The sequence below is a fragment of the Ostrea edulis genome, chromosome 1 (genome assembly GCF_947568905.1).
Source record: "Ostrea edulis chromosome 1, xbOstEdul1.1, whole genome shotgun sequence".
NCBI lineage: Eukaryota > Metazoa > Mollusca > Bivalvia > Ostreida > Ostreidae > Ostrea > Ostrea edulis.
Window position 1 is genome coordinate 14,325,656 of NC_079164.1, and position 22,751 is coordinate 14,348,406.

Below are 22,751 nucleotides of genomic sequence, written 5' to 3' on the forward strand. Positions count from 1 at the left end.
TTTGTTTCACGCGGGCATTTTTGTTTGTTTGTAAAATTCAAAAAGTAGAAACGACTTCACTGATATTATTTTCAACTTCACCTTTTCGTTAATTTTCATTATAAATGCAGGGTTTACTGCTTGGTTTAATGGGTAAGGTAGTCGAAATTGATATGTAAAGATGTGTTCTTTATTTAATATTTAAACTGGCAGAATATTCAATGAGTTGGAGGACACCAGCAAATTGGAAGAAGAAGAATACGACCAGGTTCGAATCCCTCACAAACACAATTTTTTTTCACATTGCGTTTTCCATCTAGAAACACACTTCTAGTTTTTATAAATGTTTCAGGTCAAATCGCTGTTTATTACAATGTATCGAGTTTGAAATAAGCTTCCAACCTGGACACTGTTTAGTTTGTGAATGGGACTTGCTGTAAACACACCGAATACAGCATGCAATGCCTGTGTTTTAATAGTCAATGTTGCTAACGAGAACTTGTATGTTTTTCTGAGTGAAAACCCGTTGTGAACTTTGCAAAGCTTTAAAAGAAAAACTTAAAGGCCAAACAAGGTAAATAACCGTTAAACAGTTTGAGTGGATAAGATGTTATGTATTCCAGTAGCATATTGCTACGATGAATTAATGTTTTCAGGTGCATGAACATATAATTTTGTTGAACTTTATCAATTCGTATTAAGCTTCCCGTATTTTGTTTTGTGGTCAGAGTCATGTACAGTTGCTAACTGTTGGTTGTAGAAAATAATACATAAGAGTATAAGTCTGTAGTAGTATATAATATTAGATATTTGATACACTCGTAACGTATAATCGTTTACATTGTTTCTGATACCCAGAAAAAGGGAAAGAAAACACAATTTAATTTTCACGATTTCAAAAATTATGTTTAGACAACATGTATAATGTATTGACACATAAAATGTATTAGGTTTGCCCTTAGTACTGGGGAATCCTATAGGTATTTATATAGCAAATACGCAATAAGAGAATAAGACTGTAGTAGTATATAATATTAGATATTTGATACACTCGTAACATGTAACCATATACATTGTTTCTGATACTCTGGATATACCAGAGGTGGGATCAGGTGCCGAGGAGGAGTAAGCATCCCCTGTCGACCGGTCACACCCACCGTGAGCACTATATCTTGATCAGGTAAACGGAGTTATCCGTAGTCAAAGTCAATGTGCCAAGAACAGGCTAACAATTGGTATGAAACACGTCAGATAGCATTTCACCCAATGATATCTTACATTGGCAAATAAGATCGTTATAACGACCATAGAATTTGCGAAATACTGACTTTAAACGACACGGCTGTAACCCCACAGTATCTTTAACTTTAGGTAACCCGCATTCCTTTGTGCCCAATTTCCTTCTCCCGTTGTTATAAGAATATATCTTATAATATATATTCTTATAACATGATTGATCCGCTCATCTACACTAGTGTAGCGATAGTAGATGAGCGGATCATAGGATCTAATTTTAATTAGATTGATATATACTTGGTAATGATTATGCAGATTTTGCTCTTCGCAATACAGCCGATATCAACGAAAACCCATATCGCATATCAAGCGGATCACGCGCTCGTCCTTTTCCGTAACCAATGGTTTGTTTGCGGTTATATGGAAATAATCGAGTTGTTACGATTGATCGCATAATATATAGATTTCTAGAAATATTTGAAATTGAATATTGCTGTCCTTCAATAGATATAGTCGAGTAAAGTTAAAAACTCGTCGATTTCTCAGAAACGTCTGAAAATAAAACGTTCGTGTATTGAATATCCACTTACAACACTCTAAATTCGGTTAGAAGGCACGATTATCGCAAAGATGATTGTTCAATTTATTTCTGTGGTGAGCATCGCATACAATCGCTGAGAGTGAATATTCTGCACTTATCCCAAAACGACAGTGTCCTACCCGGTGTTGTAGCATAGACTTTCACTCGGAAAAACAGGCCCGGGATAGAACCCCCACCCCCACCCCTGGAAAGATGGACCTAGCATAGAATTTCTCCCTAGGAAGAATTGACCCAGGCCCAATTTTCCCCCATAGGAAAAACCGTCCCAGTATAGAATTTCCCCCTTATATGACAGTACGCCCCCCCCCCCCCCTTCTTACATTTTAGCTAAGTATCCGTTTCCAGTTCTATTACTAGAATTCTCTTGCTTATCTAGACCCAGGAATTCTTATTATTTGTTTGAATTTTGAGCACGGTCTTGTGTATCACAATCATCATCTTATGTTGTTGTTTTTTTTAAAAAAATGGAAATTATTCAAATCGTGTAATGGTATATCAAAATTTATTCAGACATCTCAAGTCTTTGTCGTTATTTACTAGTTGGCCCCTATCTAACATTTGAAATAGTCAAGTTGGGAAAAAATTAATTGGTTTTTTTAATTTTAAAATTTCGAATTCAAATAAACGGGAAAATTAAATTACTTTTATTTATACAGTGCATCTATTTTACTTTTCAGATACTTTAATTGTATATCTTTTAGTCGACTTTTTACGAAAAATCCTAATGATATTGAGAATGACCATCGTTATAGTCTTTTGGGAAGCATATTGTATTTACAATATGCAATTCAAAGTTTTCAGTGTGTAAACCCAATTTCAACATCTCAAAAAATATTCGTTTATTTTATGAATAACGTCGAAGATTCCGGTTGATGAAATCCGAAAACAGGAGGGGGGTCTATACCAGGGCGGTTTTTCCGCCCAAGGGGAAACTCTATACTGACTTTGTACATAGGGGGGAAATATATGCTGGGGCGCCTTTTCCTCCTATGGGGGAAAATCTATCCCGGGTTCGTTTTTCCGGGAGGGGGGGGGGTCTATGCTTCAACACCGGTTCTTAGTATCCGCATAACCGACGAGTATATATAGTTTGTTTATAGGAAAACATTTTGTTTTTAGTTTTAGATTTTTTTTAAACCGTCGAATGTCTGTGTACAAAATAGTATGACATTTTCCCGTCGTGTCGAACTGTTTCATTGTGCCGTCACACAGTGCCTCCTCCCATCTTGAATCGGAACATCACTCGGCCTTTTCCGAGGAATAGGATGTTCCGATTGTCATGCGACCAGACGCTCGCCTGTCTCCGTTAATCTCCTACAAGCGAGAATAAATAGAAATGACCTGTTCAAGTTCAAGTTCATTTTATTCACTCAAACCACATTATACATGGTACATGAGGTGCAGTAAGTAAACATACATTTGAGTAAGAATAAGGTCAGAATATGTACAAATATACAATATACATGTATTGAAAAAGTATTTACAAAATATATTAAGGAGGACAGACCAACTCATAGATTTTTTAGATAAACATACAGAGTTTTTTAAGTGTTTTAACCTTACTGGTTGACATAATTTCATGAAATTTAATAAAATTAGGTCTTGTGTAATACCTACTGTGTAGGTATTCTTTTCTAATATTTGACAAAGCATTGCATTCTAATATATAATGGAATTCGTCTGCAATTTTCGATTCGTTACACAAAACACAAAATCTTTCATTATATGGAATACCAATCCATCTACCAGTCTCTATAGGGAGGCGGTGATTTGTGATGCGAAATTTACGAAAAATAGTTCTGAAATTTTTTGACAATTTTTCTAAATATTTTTCTGGTCCAAAGTCTATTTTAAAAGTTCTGTATATTTTACCTTTAGATGAATTGAACATATCGCTCGACCATGTTTGGATGAATTGATCCTTAAGTCTTTGTTTGACAGTATTTGTTATCCATTTTCCATTTATGTTCTTTTGTTGATTCCATATATTTGAAAGACCACACATGTTTAAAATTCGATGAATACATTCAAACCAGGGGTTCTTAACAGTACCGTTAAGATATTGTGTATGCAAAAATTTATAAAGTACATTAACAATTTTAAAGTCACAATCTTGCAATAATGTAGCCCAGTATGAAATCATTCTGCTATACACATTAATATAGATTGGGAAACGACCTGTTTCGCCATATACCATAAATGAGGGCGTAGAACTTTTCAGCTGAAAAATGTGTTTCAGAAATTTTAAGTGAATGCGCTCTACAACTTGTAAATTTTCATACCCCCATATTTCACATCCATAAATTAAAACTGGTAAAACTACTTTGTCAAACAGGTCAAATTGACAACTAATTGGTAAATCAAACGATCTAATTTTCCTTATAATTCCATACATAGCTTTCTGGGCTTGTTCACATAAATGTTTCTTAGCTCTACAAAAAGACCCTGATCTAGAAAATATAATACCGAGATATTTGAATTCTTTTACATTCTCTATAACACCCCCATTATAGTAAAATTGCCTTTTCACCAATGGACCCTTTGAGAATATCAAAATTTTTGTAGATATTGAAGTATACTGCTTTATTCCTTATCATCAACAACATTCTTTTAGTATCCTCTCTAACTTGATTACGGGCGCTCCAGAACCCTGCTGTATTCAGGTCAGTTTTAAACAAGAGGCTCATGGGCCTTACCGGTCACCTGAGTACTATAGACCGTATGTGCATTTAAGCCTCAGTATGGAGTCGTTCAATAATTGTGCACATGTTCATGATCTTTCAAAATATGCATACAATTCCTATTCAATTACAGAAAAAGAAAAATGGAAGTGAAGCATATAAATCATTTTGACACCTCCACCCCACAAGTCTAGACCCGACCCATGGGCCGTGAATTTCACAATTTGAGAAGAGGACATCATGGACATCAGAATAATGCATTTAGTTTATCTCCCATAACTGTGAAAGTAGATAAGAAAAAATAAGATTTTTATACATTTTTATATTTGGCCATATAGGCCCTGTCCAAGGGCTTCAACCCCTGACCCAGGAACCATGGATTTCACAATTCATGTAGAGAGCTTCATGGACATCATAGTTATGTATTTAGTTCTTTTCAAATGTATATGAAAGTAGAGAAGATTTTCTAAGATTTGATATATTTTTCACTTTATGGTCACATTAAAATTATGCATTTGATTTTTCTCAAAAATGAATTTGAGTTGAGAAGAAGAATTCCTAAGATTTAATACATTTTCACTAAAAGGCCATATTGACCACACCCAATGGCCTCAAACCCCGACCCAGGAACCAAAATTGGTAACAATTGGCCTTGCAATTTTCAAGAAGTTAAGAATATTCAATTGTAAACGGACGACGTACATCGCATGACGACGTACGAAGACCAACAGCGATAGGTCACCTGAGTGACTCGGGGTGACCAAGAAACATAAATACTAGCATATATTCTACGAAGGTAAAAGTTGTGTTTTACATAATTTTCTTTTTCAGCCTCAAGTTGATGATACAATAAATTCATGAAAACCTGACCGGGTTATCTGTACAGTCAGCATCAAACTAACATTGAAAGATGCCATAAAAATCCTGGAAATTGAGAGAGATAAAATATTATTTTTTCAATGTTGAAGTCTACTAATGTTAGATTTAACAGGAAATATGATTTGTTTGTATGTCTCCCTAGATCCCCAAATTGAAAGTACTTCAGGTTACACCCCTTCCCTCGAGGTGGAATGCCAGACCAGAGAAATTTAATATGTGGAGGAAAAACGGAGGATATGTACAGCAAAATTTTGAAATTGAAAACTTTCAAATTTACTTTATTTAGTCAAACAATGTAGTTTTAGTAGACAGCAATCTGAATTTTTTTTTTTTTAAAACTTCTGGACTCGAACCCGCGATCGATAGTTCAGCAGTAATGGTTGCTGCAAGACCATCCACTTTTGGAATCTCAGATTTTATATCATTAGGGTTAGGAGGGTACTTATTTTGGCATTTTTATTTTATATCATTAGTGGACGTGGATCTTGACCATTAATGAAATAAATTTTGAATAATATCATTAGTGGACGGTAGGGTAGTTCACTGATGATATAATTATATTATTAGTGGTCAGGATCCCGGGGCGCATTTTACAAAAGAACTTACGACCAACTTTACATACTGAAATTTTCTAGTTTATTCTAAGATCATTCACTCCAAATGCAAAATATTTTTTTTAGATATTGACAATTTTAAAGCATCAGAAAAGTTTTACTTCATTCACTCAAAGTAGTAACATTGTAATACAATTTTTAAAAGACTTGCGACTTTGTCGTAAGTTGTTTTGTAAAACCGACCCCAAACCACTAATGCAGCTTTATATCATTAGTGGATATTGTATCATTAATGATTACTACAGAGCTTATTTTAATAGTTCCTGGCTGTGGCAAATAGAAATCTTATGGATTACATCTTTGATCAATCGGAGATCGAACCAAGGACTCTTGCAAGCATTACTAGTCACGCGATCTAACCAGGCTAATAAAACTTCTTTCGGAGATCGTACAAGAACTCTTCATATCGATATCAAAATAGTTTTAGAAAATAAGAGGCTCATGGGCCACATCGCTCACCTGAGTCATCTTGACTCATATCTAAAGATTTTTCCTATATATTCGCATGTAAAATTTTGATCCCTATTGTGGCCCCAACCTACTCCCGGGGACCATGATTTTTACAAACTTAAATCTACACTATGTCAGGAAGCTTTCAGATAAACATAAAACGTTTCTGGCCCAGCGATTTTTCAGATGAAAATTTTTAATGATTTTCCCTATATATTTGTATGTAACATTTTTACCCCCCTACTTTGGCCCCATCTTACCCCTGGGGACCATGATTTTTACAAACTTGAATATATGCACTATGTCAGGAAGCTTTCGTGCAAATGTAAACTTCTATGGCCCAATGGTTCTTAAGGAGAAAAATTTTAAATATTTTTTTTCTATTTATTAGTTATGTAAAACTTTGATCCCCTATTGTGGCCCCATCCTAGTCCCAGGGGTCATGAGTTTAATAAAGTTGAATCTGCACTATGTCAGGAAGCTTTCATTTTAATCTCAGCTATTTTGGCTCAGTGGTTCTTGAGAAGAAGAATTTTAAAGATTTTTTTTTATATATTTGTATGTAAAACTTTGATCCCCTATTGTCGCCTCAACTTACCCCAGAGGGCCATGAGTTTAATAGATTTGAATCTGCACTATATCAAAAAGCTTTTATGTAAATTTCCGCTTTCCTGGCCAAGTAGTTTTTTGAAGATTTTGCCTAAATATTTGTATGTAAAACCTTGATCTCCTATTGTGGCCCCATCCTACCCCTGGGAGACATGATTTTTACAGCTTTTCTGGCTTAGTGGTTCTTGAGAAGATTTTTAAAGATTTTCCCTAGATATGTGTATGTAAAACTTTGATTCCCTATTGTGGCCCCATCCTACCCCCGGGGGCCATGGGTTTAACCAACTTGAATCTCCACTACATGTATGTCAAAAAGCTTTCGTGTAAATCTCAGCTTTTCTGGCTAAGTGATTCTTGAGAAGATTTTTCCTTTATATTTCTATGTACAACTTTGATCCCCTATTGTGGCGCCATCCTACCCCCGGGGGCCATGATTTTAACAAACTTGAATCTGCACTATGTAAGGAAGCTTTCACGTAAATTTCAGCTGTTCTGGCCCAGTGGTTCTTGAGAAGATTTTAAAATGACCCCACGCTATTTTTGTGATTATCTCCCCTTTGAAGGGGCATGGCCCTTCATTTGAACAAACTTAAAATCCTTAACCCAAGGATGCTTTTGGCCAAGTTTCGTTATAATTGGCCCAGTGGTTCTGGAGAAGAAGTCGAAAATCTAAAAAGTTTACAGACAGACAGACGACGGACAACAGGCGATCAGAGATGCTCACTTGAATTTTCAGCTCAGGTGAGCTAAAAAAAAAAAAAGAAGAAGAAGAAGAAAACGTCGTGTATGGCCTTAAATGCCCAAACCAAACATCTGTATGTTATAAACCTTTGTCCGGAGTAAAGTTTCACCCTTTTTTTTTTTTTTTTTTACACTTTACTTTATTCTAGTGTACTTTATACCAACTCTTGCACAAAAATGTTAATAGAAATGAATAACTACAAATTCGACAATTTACAACTGATAATAGAAATGAATAACTACAAATTCGACAATTTACAACTGATAATAGAAATGAATAACTACAAATTCGACAATTTACAACTGATAATAGAAATGAATAACTACAAATTCGACAATTTACAACTGATAATAGAAATGAATAACTACAAATTCGATATGGAAGCCCATTATGGCATCATGGCACTAGCACGTGATTGAGGAGAAAATCCCTGTTCATTGGGAGTGGAGTCCGTGGTTCCTCGATTATCACGGAGGAGTGACGGTCTCGTTGACTTTCCTGACCACAGCTTTGTCCTCCACGCGCTGGTAGAATCCCGTGATTTCCCGCCCAAGGAACGACTATCCTTCACCCAGCAGGAATCCTTTGTATGTAATTTGGCGTATGTTTCTACCAGGATGGGCTCTCCGAGTCTTTATCTCCTCCAGGGCTTTCTTCGTCCTTTTGTTTACCCCATCATAGGGAATCGATTCACTGACACCCCAATATGAGTTAAACGTGGGTATTATGGGACTATACATGTAGGTCACCCTTGCAGACTAGAAAACAAGTACATAAAACGTATGAGTTCAATATTAAAACATGCGTTTCTTCACCTTTCCTTTTAAAACTCCACCACAACCTCATATTAATAAGTGAAATGTGTTTGACCTTTAACCCACTGTCTTCCTTGGAAGACGGTATACATAGTTGAAGTATTTTACAGTCTTTGGACAATGCACTTCCCCCACTTTGTGATTGGTAGAAAATATGTGATGTGAAAATTCTGATTTATTTCATTGGTTTAAATTCTGTTCAACATTGAAGGGGGGCGGGTAATTTGCTGGTGATCTGATTTAAGTACAAGAGAGGGAAAACAAAGAGAAGAAAATTGCAATGAAACAAAACTGAAACTTTAACTTTAAGCGACTAAATGGGGTGGTCCTTCGGATGAGACTGCAAAAATTTATGCCTCGTGCGGCGTGCCACAGCTGGCGTAGCACGTTAAACAATATTCAAACAATCAATATTCATATTAAAGGGACTGATTCACGATTTCCCCCAAAATTTTCTTTTTCACTTTTAATGATCAAAGTCTACTGTCTAATGTGTTTAAAAGAGTTCACATAAAAATTAAGGTTATACATTATCAAAGAAGCTCATTATAGAGAGTTTATTATTTGTTTTGTAAACAAAGATTTCGTAGCAGTTATGGGGTAAATGTGTCATCTAAAAGTTAAAATTTGTGACTATGCAAAATAAAGATGCTTTATATTACAAAATCAATATTTCACTTGTTTGTTTGTATACATAAAAAGACTCGAGTCTTTGTTTACATAACACAGATTTAAGGCTAAAATATTGCTTTAATTCTTGCATTCAGAAGGTCAAAATTTTGGCTGTCAATATGAAATGAGTTATATTTTTAATGTTTACCATCAAAAATGAAATATAGTTTTATCAAAAATCGTGAACCAGTCACAATCAAAAACATTTCTATAGTTCAATAAATAACAGAAATGATCTTTTTTGCCCTCAAACCTTAAAATTCTTCTCGAGAAATCAACGCTATTTTACAGTAATTCTGTTTCTTGCTGTGTAAAAAATAAATACCATTTTATTAACAGACACGCATTATTCTTGATGTGATATATAAAACACAGGCACCTGATATTACACTCAACCCCACTTTTTAATTATTTTTTTTCTGAAATGGGTGAATTCCCTGTCTATCTTATCCTTGTTTCGATTTATGTAATAATTTCATGCTTTTTGCAAGATTTAGAGATTGACCTTCCACCGCTATAATGAAAACACAAGGTATGAAACAAAAATTTGTAAACAAACATGGGGTCCCCGTTTCGTAGCACATTTTCAAATCAATTGCAGCGTCACCTAAGGAATTTTAGCGAACAGTAGATCAGGGAGATGCCATACTACAAGTCTCTTCAACCCCAAACCCCAATCGGATCACGCGCTCGTCTTTTTCCGTAACTGAGACTCGGACGTGTCAACACAATAAAAATATCAAAAGGGGGGGGGGGTAATATCCATGCTTTAAATGCCTGCGATATAAAACTGATTTACCAGTGAATGTGATCCGTACTATCGCGAGATTCATCAAGGACGTCTAAGTCTATATAACGATGGCGTCATAATACAAGTTCTGCAAGCTAGCGCCACATGATCATTTACTAATATGCAAGTAAAGTTTATGAAAAATCTTCGATCAATTCATTATAAAATTTCTATCATAGTGATTTAATATTTTACTGATAGATTTTTTAAAAGACCTTTATATCATGCAAACTTATGCACCGCAAACCTCCAACATTACGTGGAACGAGGAGCAATACAAGATAAAGAGATAAAATATTCAATAAATAAATCAAGGTTAGTGTAAGGAGTCGCGATAATGTACATAACGGCATTGTAATACAAACGATCAATTTTCAAATAAAATAATTCGCTGCAGGCATACTTATGACTATTTTCATACATTGAAGGGTGGTTAAAATAAATGTGTAGATTACATCATATCTAGATTACATCATATTGTTTACATTTTAATTGTAGAAGACTAATTCAAGTAAACTTCATTGCGAAGTAAGAATGAATTGAGTATACGTTTTATGGGGTGGGGAGAGAGGGTTCCACTCCCCCTTCTTTCTGATAAAGAACAAATCTTTATTCTTTGGAAAGCTGTTGACCTTTATATTGCGAATTAAATAATTTTTTTTAGTTCTTACACTTCCTAAAGCCTTAAATCGGCCCATCGATTTTGTGTTTGCACCAATGTCTCTTATTGCATCATATACGTGATACATAACACTAGAGATTGTTTAAATATGAAAAGAAATGTCTCCCCCAGCTCCCCAAATTGGAAGTGCTCCAAATGAAACTGCATGGTATGGAGGAGAAAGCATGAGCATAGACATTATGAACTCCCATAAGCCAAATAAGAAGTGTTCACAAACTATTTTACACCCTACACCCCTCAGATCCACTATAACTTTAAGGAAAACAATTGGATCTCCTGTCTATCGGATAAGCCATATAAGAGAAGCGTTCACAAGCTATTTTAACATCCTCCATCCCTCTTAGTTCCACTATAACTTTTGCAAAAATAATAGGATTCCCCGTCCCACAAATATGCACATCTACAAATGGCAATTAAGCATTGTACAAAGTTTCAAATCTGTTAGATAAGCCATGTGGAAGGAAAAGTGTTCACAAGCTATTTTACACCCTCCACCCCTCTTAGATCCACTATAACTTTTAGGAAAACAATTGGATCCTCCCGTCCCTACAATATGCACATCTACAAATGGCAATGAAGCATTGTACAAAGTTTCAAGTCTATCCAATCACCCATATAGGAAAAGTGTTCACAAACTATTTTACACCCTCCGCTCTCTTAGATCCTCTACAACTTTTAGAAAAATAATTGGATCCTCCTGTTTCGACATTATGCACATCTACAAATGGCAATGAAGCATTGTGCAAAGTTTCAAGTCTATCCGATAACCCATATAGGAGGAGAAGCGTTCACGAGATTTTGTGACAGACAGACGGAAAGTACAACAAGAGGCCCATGGGCCACATCGCTCACCTGAGTCACCTTGGTCCATATCAGAAGACTTTCTATATATATTTGCATGTAAAACCTTAGTCCTTATTATGGCCCCAACCTACCCCTGGAGGCCATAGTTTTTGCAAATATGAATCTACACAATGTCAGAAAGCTTTCATGTAAATGTGAACTTCTTTGGCCCAATGGTTCTTGAGAAGAAAATATTTGAAGATTTTTCCTATATATTTGTATGTAAAACTTTGATCCCCCCTTGTGGTCCCATCCTACCCCCAGGGGCCATGATTTGAACAAACTTGAATCTGCACTATGTCAGAAAACTTTCATGTAAATATCAGCTATACTGGCTCAGTGGTTCTTGAGAAGAAGATTTTTAAAGATTTTTCCTATATATTTGTATGTAAAACTTTGATCCCCTATTGTGGCCCCCATCCTACCACAGGGGGCCATGATTTGAACAAACTTAACTCTGCTCTATGTTAGGAAGCTTTTCATGTAAATATCAGCTTTTTTGGCTTAGTGGTTCTTGAGAAGAAGGTTTTTAAAGATTTTCTCTATATATTTGTATGTAAAACTTTGAACCCCTATTGTGGTCCCATCCTACTCCCGGAGGCCATCATTTTAACAAACTTGAATTTGCACTATTTCAGGAAGCTTTAATGTAAATATCAGCTTTTCTGGCTCAGTGGTTCTCGAGAAGAAGATTTTTAAAGAATGTCCCTATATATTTGTATGTCAAACTTTGATCCCCTATGTGGCCCCATCCGACCCCCGGGGGCCATGATTTTAACAATTTAGAATCTGCATTATGTCAGAAAGCTGTCATGTAAATATCAGCTATTCTGGCTTAGTGGTTCTTGAAAAGAAGATTTTTAAAGATTTTCCCTATATATTTGTATGTAAAACTTTGATCCCCTATTGTGGCCCCATCCGACCCCCGCGGATCATAATTTTTACAAACCTGAATCTGCACTATATCAGAAAGCTTTCATATAAATCTCAGCTTTTCTGGCTCAGTGGTTCTTCAGAAGAAGATTTTTAAAGATTTTTCCGATATATTTGTATGTAAAACTTTGATCCTCCCCCCTTGTTGCCCCATCCGACCCCCGGGGGCCATGATTTTAACAAACTTGAATTTGCACTATATCAGAAAGCTTTCATGTAAATCTCAGCTTTTCTTGAGAAGAAGATTTTTAAAGATTTTTCCTATATATTTGTATGTAAAACTTTATCTCCCTATTGTGGCCCCATCCGACCCCTGGGACCAGGATTTTAACAATTTAGAATCTGCACTATATCAGGAAGCTTTCATATAAATCTCAGCTTTTCTGGCTCAGTGGTTCTTGAAACGAAGATTTTTAAAGATTTTTCCCATATATTTGTATGTAAAATTTTTATCCCCTATTGTGGCCCCATCCGACCCCCGGGGGCCAGGGTTTTAACAATTTAGAATCTGCACTATATCAGGAAGCTTTCGTATAAATCTCAGCTTTTCTGGCACAGTGGTTCTTGAGAAGAAGATTTTTAAATGACCCTACCCTATTTTTACCTTTTCTTGATTATCTCCCCTTGGAAGGTGGCCTGGTCCTTTATTTTAACAATTTAGAATTCCCTTTACCTAAGAATGCTTTGTGTCAACTTTGGTTGAAATTGGCCCAGTGGTTTTTGAGAAGAAGTCAAAAATGTTAAAAGTTTACAGACGGACGGACGCCGGAATACGGGTGATCAGAAAAGCTCACTTGAACTTTTAGCTCAGGTGAGCTAAAAACAATTATGTCTCCCTTGAAAGAGGGGAGACATAATAACCAAGAAGATATTGCGTTACAAATGTCGATATATTGTAATGTCGATGTTGACGGACAGACAGACATAGTGATTACTAAAATAGTGTTGACGCGGAACCATATCTTATCTATCAAAAATCTGAAATATTTAATGAATACAAGTTACCTTGCTGACTGGTTTTTTATACGCAGCAGAACTTTCTTGTCGACCTGTTCTTGGTTTTACTTGGACGGACTGGAACTCATTTCGATCAGTTGATAGCACTCTGGACGGACGCGGTAGACTTAACTTAATTTGCGGCTTTTTTAAATTAGACCCATTGGAGGGACTGGCGATGGCCTGTGGAGGATCCGGTTCTTCACATCCAGTGCGACAACCTACACATCCACAGCTCGGGATCTCCACTAACAATTTCCTTGGTATTTCACTGGTATCGTCAGGGTCTGGTGTTTTAACGTCCACGGTAGATGCAGAGAATGACACTCTTTTCTCCGATTTTCTACCATGTACGACTGATCCGGGTCTTTTGAGAATCGACTGTAATTTGTTAGATACAGATGTGTATTGTTGCAGTGAATCTACTGGGCGGCTTTCACTCCGTCATGATTGTCCTCATCGCTGCATGAAGGCAGGATACCCTCAAGATAGGCACTGACAATCCACCGATCCAGAGGACCAGCCTCACACACTATCTGTAGCTGTTTCCTGGGCGTGGTCAACTTCCTTGTCGCCCAAGTCAGCATAAGCTTCCTCTCCTGGCTGCTGACCTAGTTGGAGATCGTCCCTGTGTAGAGTAGCCTGCAGAACATCACTGTGACACGAACCTAGATTATTATGAAGTACATTATTCTGCAATGGGACTACATGAAGCACATGATCTGAGATGGACCTAGATTATCCTCAAGAATATTATTATTCCATGGGACTAGATTTTCCTGAAGTACATCATTCTGAAAGAGGTTTAAATTATCCTGAAGTACATCACTCTGTAGCGGGGCTATATTTTCATGAAGTTCATGATCACTCGGAAATGGACGTAGAATATCCTAGAGTACATGTACAACATTCTGAGAAGGGCCCAGATTATCTTCAAGTACATTTTTCTGCCATGGGACTAGATGTTCCTGTGGTACATCACTGTGCCATGGAATAAGGTTTTCCTGGGGTACATCATTGTGCCATGGGGTAAGATTGTTTTGTCGTAAATCATTCTGCAATGGGTTTTCAGATTGTCCTGGACAAGGACATTTAGATGTGGGGGACAAGGACATTTAGATGTGGGATTGGATTGTTCGGAGCGATGACATCAAATGAAACCTTTGACTCTCTCCTTGCAATAACATCCATCGTCGGACGAATTTTGTTCTTACGAAATCTCCTAATTAGCCTCCATATTCCACCACGACGTGTTGCCTTCTCTCCATTTATGTCCTGATTTCTGACTTCAGGAGAGACCTTGGAACAGTGAATACAGCCCATTAGGAGATTTGTATGGAAAAGCTCTGTAAGTATAATGAACACAATGACAACGTTACGAATATTTGAAGTTATCATTGAAGAATCTAAAACATGTAGGTAACATTCCCCTCATAAATAAATATTTGTCACTCAACAAAAACATTAGTAATATACTCAGCAAAGAAATTAATAATGTATTGTCAACAAACGCTCAACAACACTCAACAAAGGAATTAGTAATATACTCAACAAAGGAATTAGTAATATACTCAGCAAATTAATTAGTAATAAACTCAGCAAATTAATTAGTAATATATTTTTGTTTATATCTTAAAATGGACATCATTTATGACAATATTCCATATCTTTCATTACAAATTCAACAATAACATTTTAAAATCTGTTTTATTATTCATTTCAACCTAGAATATTAATTAACAGTTTGTGTTTCTAGAAACACATGCTTATATGGTCCATGTATTGCAGTTCTTTTTAAAGGGGTGGCAACTTGTTAATTAGACGAAATTAAGAATATTTAATGTTCCAGAGTCGTTTAGTGTCGTATTACTCACATGACCAGGTTTGTACTTGAATTAAAAATCGCTTCGATGCCCAATTATTGAAATAAAAATGAATTTCAGAGAAAAAAAAAACTTTGTCAGATTTACCTGAAAAATACGGAGAGGGTGTTAAACTTGTTTTAGCAGCGTTAATATTTGACCAAAGATGTCAAATATCGTCAAATTTGGGAATATTTTTCGCAAACAACGATAGATTTAATCAGTACCAAAGTAAACTGTACTATCCCCCATTAAGATTCACAGAGATACAAATTTTCTTTCGTGGTTTTACACAAAATATCAGCAAATATAAATTCTCATCTTCAACTAAAATTGGAGACCAGGCCCCAAGACTTCAGTCAAAATTTTGATTACTTATATCTTAAGATTTATCCATCAGAAATGTTTATAAAAAAAACTGCAGGTTTATCAAAAAAATTAAAATGCAAAACATATACTGAAAATCTTATTTGTTTATGAAAATTATTTCAAATGTTAGCTGGATTTGAAATTAAGACTTAAAAGCATACTCTTTAATATTCAGTGTACATTCTATATGATATTATCAAAGAAAATCAATAAATAATTAAGTGACAAGCAGATTGATACATATAGACTTGACAGGGGTAGTAGACTACAAAATAGCAGGACATTTTCCGCGTAGTGACATACTGTTTCGTTATGATGTCAATAGACGTGAATGTGCGCCATCTTGTGGTGAAAAATTGCATTTTCCTATGTGGGCCTTTGTAATTTTGTTATCTGTAGCTTTGACATTTCTAATTACACTTAGTCTCACTTTCCTCAGACTCTCGTTCTCAAGACTTTGCACGAGCTCGTGCAAAGTCTCGAGAGCGATCTAGTCTGGGGAAAACGAGACTACGGTAATCCCATTTGGCTTCCCGCAAAGGGATGCAACTCGCGGCGAAGTGTTGATACGTGCTGTGAAGAAAAGTAGTTCGGGGGGGGGGGGGGGGGGGGGGGGGGGGAGTAGGAAGGGGTGAAAACGTTGAAGGTACCCCCTGTTACTTTTAAGAATACTTATTATGTCTAGTTTGTGTTGTCCCAAATTAAAATTGTCAACAGAAATATGAAACTGAAAATCATTTTATTGTTAAAATACATTGCTCTATATAAATGAGGTCCATTTGAAACTTAACAAATAAATATAGAAATTCAAATGTCAAACACACAGAGCTACTGAGAACGGGAAAACACACTGAACTAATACGGCAAACTTGTGGTGGATGAGGATTGTGAAATAACAGAGGAGGATCCAGTTGGGGGTGGGGCAGGCTCGCCAGATCCTATGCTCATTGTGCGAACTCTTGAGATCTCACTGGACATTTCTTTGTCTATCTTTTGTTTAATTTGGTTTACGAATCGTCCATTCTTGTAGAGGTCAACCCCATTCATGATGTTTTTCCCAGGATTGAAGTGCAGAATGCCAACGTAACTTCTGTACTCTCGTTGGTCCATGTTTTGTTCTGAACATACTGACAGAGAAGAAAAAACCACGTGAACATGACTGTATTTGATAGGCCAATGCCTAATGAGATTTCGTAAGACAAAAAAGATATCAAGGAAATTTATTGTAATATTAATCATTGTTCAAAAATTTATAAACAGTAACTTGACTGATTGATAAATCATAATAATCTGCCAAATCTTTCCATTTTTACAAATGTATATATAATATATGTGCTATGTATTTGTAATTATCCAAAATAGCTTTTGATAACAACGGCGTAGCTCCACCTTGAAAAAAAAAAGGGTGGGGGGTGCTTTGAAATTAGATTTTATTAATACTATAATAAATATTGGAGATAAAAGGCGAAGGAGACTGATTACTTGATAAACAAGCGCCCAATTAAAGGAAGACATTACGATAAAAACTTCTAGGCCTACTGGTTAGTTGCTATAGACCTATACATAAATTAATAATGCTTTGATAATCTGAATTATTTTTCTCGTATCCACTCAGGCCAGGGGAGGCCTAAGGCATTGTCATTGGCGTAGCCTGAGTTAATTAATGTGTACGGCGAGGGGTCTGGGGGCCGCTCTTGAAAGACCCCCAGCGGGTCCAGGGCAGGGCCCTGGTAGGGGGTCCGGGGGAGACTAATGTACCGCAGATACTGCAGACACTTATTTTTCACCTATGTTTGTAGCATTTAATAGGTGGGGTTTTTTTTATGTGTACGCCCGGGCGTTTTGACGTAAACGTAGCTACGCGCCTGATTGTGGGAAGTTGAGAAATTTGAGGGGAATCAAACTAGAATGCTACTTTTGTTTTGAATGTTTTCGGCGGGGAGGGGGGGGGGGTCTAAATCCGTTTAGTCAAGGTGTTGAAAAGTGTTGTTTAAAAATTGCTTGATCCACTCCTTCATTTCGAAGACTAGCTGTGTAATGTTTGTGAGCTGAACTTGCTGCAGCCGAAGTCCTGGTAATAAAGAAAGGGTGTTTTATCAATGCAAAAAGGTATTTCTTAGAATGAAATAGTGGTGGGAGTACATTATCCCTGTGGCACATCCTATAAATATTCCGACCCACCCACCCCCGGCCCCCTCTTTCTGAAATCTGCACACAGTTGATCAGTGCTCATTATTTATCCTTAACTTTAAGATAATCATTTATGAAATATTATTTAAAAAAAAATACAGTGAAAATTGACTCACCACTCCAAAGAATTCTAGCATTAAAGATCAAATTCAAATGATTGAGTGGATGACAACTTTTCTTCAGACGCTTTATTTACACCATTGCATGACGGGAAGGAAAGATTGGCGGGAAATAGGATAAATTAACAATATGTACATAATGATTTCATTTCACAAGAGGTATCATGTTTCATATACAGATATACGAAGTTTTCAGAAAATTGTAGATGATAACTTGTGAACGAATTTCATTCAATATTTTCAATTTTCAGCTATCAAATACATTATTTTCGAAAATATACAGAGATCACAACACTGAGCAGGGGGCGGATCCAGGAATTTTTAAAGGGGGGGGGGGGGGTCTACCATTAAAATGCGTTTTTTTAATTATTATTTTTTTTTTTTTTTTACGAAAGGGGGGGGTGTTCTAACCCCCCATTCCATATCTGATCAGTGTTTTAATGAGATATTAATGGTAAAATAATCAATGCTTGTTATAAACACCCCCCTCGTACACAGTTAATGCGAATACTTTTCATGGACACATTGTACATAGACAATCACCGGAATCGTTTTTCTTAACTCCCATGGGGTCCATTGTTTACACATAGAGTACAGAAAGATAAGCATACAACGCACACATTTCGATCTGAAAAGTTCAGGTGAGCTAATCAGCAAAGCTCGGTGAGCTATAAAGTGGCAAACCCCCCATTGAAATACGCAAATGTTTGAGAATACTTAGATCAAATTCATTAATTTTTTAACCGTAACAAGTGTAATGATACCTGTGAATTTGAGGTGCAATTTCACCCCATGATTATAGTACATTTTACTATGGAAGTCCTTAACCTAGCTGCGCGATAAACTGTGATGACGTCTGTAGTTTATTGTGGAAAAACTGAACGGCGGTGTTCTCTTTTGTTTACGACAGTCATGGTGATTTTTTTTTTATTTTCTCTATACCCCACCCCCACCCCCGTACATTTCGGCAAAAAGTATATTACGTTTCAATTGACTATTATATACTGAAATAACTTTTCATTTTGAGAAATTGTCACATTTTCAGGATACAGGGTATGTTATTTATTTCTGATGTAAACTGGACCCCATAGTCTATATTTTGGAAAGTAATAGATTTGTATATAGCGTATTTAAATGTACATTTCTCTATGTGAGTGAAACATTTTCGAATGGGACGTAAACAAAGTGAGTAAGATTGTTGGAAAATTTGCTTCTTTCAATACAAAGAACATTTTTGTCCAACAAAACAGTTTTACATATACAGTATATACAATGCCAAACGCATACTTTAATTAATCTAAATTTTATATGCCTATATATTACAAAGTGTATACATAGATATATTAAAAAATTTATTAAAAGTGATCAAAATGGATTAAACATACATGTAACACAAATTAATTATAACGTAGAACCGTGCGGTCAAACAGTATGTTTTTCCGGGAAATGCTTTTTTGTTGATCCAATGACTGAAGAGGGGGATCCAACAATGGGCGAGGTGGTCCCCCCGTCTGATCCAACACTGAGGGTGCGGATTTTCGCTGGTTCCGGGTGTTTATCGATGTCGTGTTTAATTTCGTGAATGTGTCTTCCATTTCTGTACAGATCTATTCCTTCGACAACATTTTTCTCTGGGTGAAAATGTGGCATGTCAACATAATTCCTCAACTCTCTTCTGTCCATGGTAAATCTGAAAAGATGGTGCAAAATTTCACAATAGAAAGACGTATTGAGCTACTGGGAATAGTAGTTCATAACGAAAAGTTCAGGGAGATAACTCCTACTAGAAACTTCAGTGTCTCCGGTTCCACACATTTAATAAAACATCTAAGATGAATACAGTGCTTTTGTATCCGTGTCTTTTAAGGTTTGTTGATTTTGGTGGCATATCATACATTAAATATTCTAAAATCTAGCGTTGTTTCACTTGGTTCCCAAGAGAAAGAACACATTTCGTACACGCTTTATATAGAGGGATGTGCTTATGAGGAGTGCCTGTGCTAGATACATGCATATAGTTTGTTACACGAAGCGACAATTCGTTTTATATGGAAGTTAAACTATGAAATGAAAGTCTGGTAGTATTGAGAGCAAAAATAGACGTTGATTGAAAAACAATCTAGTTTTCTACCTATATCTACCCACAGGTCGAAATTGTGTGTTAGGAAGAGGAACCTTGACGATATTGAAAAAGAACGCAGTTTTTCTAATTTTTCTCGACTGATATCATATTGATACACAATATTTTCTTTCTGATAAGGGAGATGGACTGTGGCGTGATTGGTTCTTGTAGGTAGTATGAAGATGAGAATAAGTGAACTGGTCACTTGGCTAGCGAAGATCTGAAGACTGATGAAGCTCATGATTTTGACTTTGAAGGAGACGGAGAGAAATCTGCATCATATATGCTTTGGAATACTTTCGACATTTTTTTTTTTGTGTGTGTGTGTGTGTATCCGTTAGTCCAAGATCATACCTTTGACTTGGATGATACTAACCAGAAATTCCACAAGCCAAAACTGAGCTGCTTTTACGCATTGACAATTTTTTTTACCACGAGAGAAAAAGTACACTTTCATCATCCCTATCGGTACATCACTCGACTTTTCTCCGATTGTCATCGTCCCAAACCACGCCTAGTGTCTCTGTTCACACTTGGTCATAGCGGGGTAAGGTACTCCGTGAGCTTATAGTGAGTGTAGCTAGCGAAGATGAGTTGATAATTCTATAAGTCACGTTTTTCCCCATGAGGGAAAATCATTCTACTGAAAGGAGGAGGGACTAGAGTGGGAGGGGGGGGGGTGCTACAACTACTGGTCCAAATGACACACCATTTTATCAATAGAGTATTACTACGCTATCTGCACGCAACTGAAACAGAGACACTATAGCTCAAATGACCAAAAAATAACAATAGATCTGTAACAAAATGTTCGGACTTAGTTAGCCCCTGTAAAAAATGAAATGTTGCGAAGTAAACAGTAAAATACATTTAAGAACATTCCTTGCTGTGTATATTAACAAATGCCAAAATTGCAACTTCAACATATTTCATTTTGACAATATGTTATGGAATACCTCTTTTACATATTCTTAAAGTTTTGAAATTTCTGGAAAACTAAATGCAAAATATTGTAAACAATAAATGTTTACCTGTTAAAAGTCTTGTTCGGGAGTCTTCGTTGTCATCTACAGAAGTGCGTTTATATAGGGAGGGAGGGGTTTGTGAAGAACTGTGTGATGAATCTACTCCGTGACGAGAGTAGTGCATGTGTTTAAAAAAATTATATTGACAGAGTATGAAACCACTTATAGATAATTTATTCAAATATCTGTCACAGGCAGAATTTTTATACGTTTCTGAGAATGATCTGTTTTTCTCCATTTTTACGTGTTAGGGTCATGGCCGATATAGTCTACTTGTTGTGAACAAAAGCTTAATGCAACTAATTATTCATTCGTGGTAAAACAAAAACAAAAAACAGTGAATAGGTTAACGATTTCGCTACATAAAAAACATGTACATGTGCAAAGTCTACGCTCAGCACTTTTGGCCTTTGCGCAGAGAGGGATCTTTATCGTGCCACACCTGCTGTGACAAGGGACCTCGGTTGTTGCGGTCTCATCCAAAGGACTGCCCCATTTAGTCGCCTCTTATGACAAGCAGGGTGTGTACTTAGGGCCTATTCTAACCCTAACTCCCACGGGACCAAATATTGTTGGCAATAGTCATTTCTGATTGGTCGAAGAACGATGTCTAGGTAGAAGGTCAAATATGGTAAAATAGACAGAAAGGTCTTTTTACAAGGTATACACACAGATTAAATATACGAAAGCTTTATTGCCTATCATTTTATATACAGTGGCAATTGAAAAGTAGGTAAAACATTACTATCCTGGTCATACATTTTGGTAGCTACAGAACTGCAACTATAATATTTTCACAAGAAAAATTATTAGTCAAATCGTACCCTCTATCTATTTTGAATGTTATGATCAATGTGTAATTTTAAAGTTTTTGAAAGGTAAGTTAAGAGGCATTACATCAATGTCACAAGGTTAAATGTTTGGTGGCATTATATGGGTCTCGCAAAATAGAGTGGATATAAGAATAGAATAGAATAGTATTTATTACCAAACCGGGCATAAACATGTAACATCAAGTAAAGACAATGCTCAGTGAAGAGCAATTCTTGGGAGTAATACACTCATTGGTGGTATTTCAAGTTTCATATGTAAGCATTAGTACCCAGTTGATACATGTGTGTTATCCCTAATGCAATATAACATGCCTGATACATCAATAAGAGTCGGATAAAGGATATAATACAGAAATCCACTTCAGTATATTATTAATTGTGTTAATTAGACCCAATGTAGAGTGAAAGTGGAATATTAAATCACTAACTCTTTATAAAGGGCACTAGTCATGGTGAAAGGTAAGTAAAAAGTTTCAAAAGTAGAGGTACTTAATTAAATGAAACAAGAAATATGACACCCTAATCTCCTACCATTTCATGAACAATGATCATTTAAAAAATGCACCAGCCTCGTTGGCTCGGTGTTTGGAGCGTTCACTGTGACTGGGAAGTCATGAGTTCGAACCAAGCTTGTGCCTTAGCCGTGTTCGTTCTATGACGTAAGAATAAGAGTGCTCCTTAAACAAACCCTCGGCATTAGAAGTGAGTC

General features: G+C 36.2%; 2 long non-coding RNA genes across 2 annotated transcripts; both read right to left on the reverse strand.

The window, feature by feature from the left end:
- Positions 1–16,475: 16,475 nt before the first annotated feature.
- On the reverse strand, positions 16,476–18,355 carry LOC130051220 (uncharacterized). Its single transcript, XR_008799633.1, has 2 exons — positions 18,060–18,355; positions 16,476–16,880 (listed from the first exon to the last, which is right to left on the reverse strand). It is a non-coding gene; the product is annotated as an uncharacterized LOC130051220 (long non-coding RNA).
- A 994-nt stretch (positions 18,356–19,349) lies between these two features.
- Positions 19,350–21,332, reverse strand: LOC125661007 (uncharacterized). Its single transcript, XR_007364621.2, has 2 exons — positions 21,216–21,332; positions 19,350–19,752 (listed from the first exon to the last, which is right to left on the reverse strand). It is a non-coding gene; the product is annotated as an uncharacterized LOC125661007 (long non-coding RNA).
- Positions 21,333–22,751: the final 1,419 nt, after the last annotated feature.